This window comes from Vombatus ursinus, unplaced genomic scaffold (genome assembly GCF_900497805.2).
Source record: "Vombatus ursinus unplaced genomic scaffold, bare-nosed wombat genome assembly UNPS02009062.1, whole genome shotgun sequence".
Lineage (NCBI taxonomy): Eukaryota > Metazoa > Chordata > Mammalia > Diprotodontia > Vombatidae > Vombatus > Vombatus ursinus.
In genome coordinates, this window is record NW_020948840.1 from 21,075,189 (window position 1) to 21,075,844 (window position 656).

The following is a 656-nucleotide window of genomic DNA, read 5'->3' on the forward strand; positions in this document are numbered from 1 at the left end:
GAGAGAGAGAGAGAGAGAGAGAGAGAGAGAGAGAGAGAGAGGATCTAGAAAAGAGAGAGGATCTAGAAAAGAGAGAACAAGAGAGGATGTTCCTGTCTCCACTCCTCAGTTTTCAGTTGGTGTAAGTCAGAGAAGGCTCAGAATATGATCACAAGGTGATCATAAGGTGGTAAAACAATTGTTGACGTGCCCAGGTGGAACGAAGCCCTAAGGAGATGGGAGGCAGTCAAGGCTTGGAGTGGTCCTGGTGCAGAGGGAAGTCAGGGATTTTTCTCTCCTCCTCCAGCCCCCCCCCCCAGGCAGAATGTCCAGCGACGGAGCACAATATCAAATCCCAGTCCAAGAATTCTGAGACATGGTGAGCTGAGAGCTGCCTGTGGAGGAGATTCCTTGCAGGAGAGGCAGAGTGAGAGTTGGGGGGGGGGGGAGAATTTCTCTCTTTCCTTTCCCATTCTCCCCCCTCCCATATGGTTTTGAAGGGAGACTTCTGGGCCAGGAGGAGGAGGCACTGCATCCATCTGGGAGCAAAGAGACGCACATTCCAAATCAAATATAAATTCAAAGACAGACATCAGAGGAATGAAGTCATTTCAAGGATTCATTTCTCTCTGTTTTCTACCCCTGCCTCTCTGGGTTATTCATCACCATGCCACAAG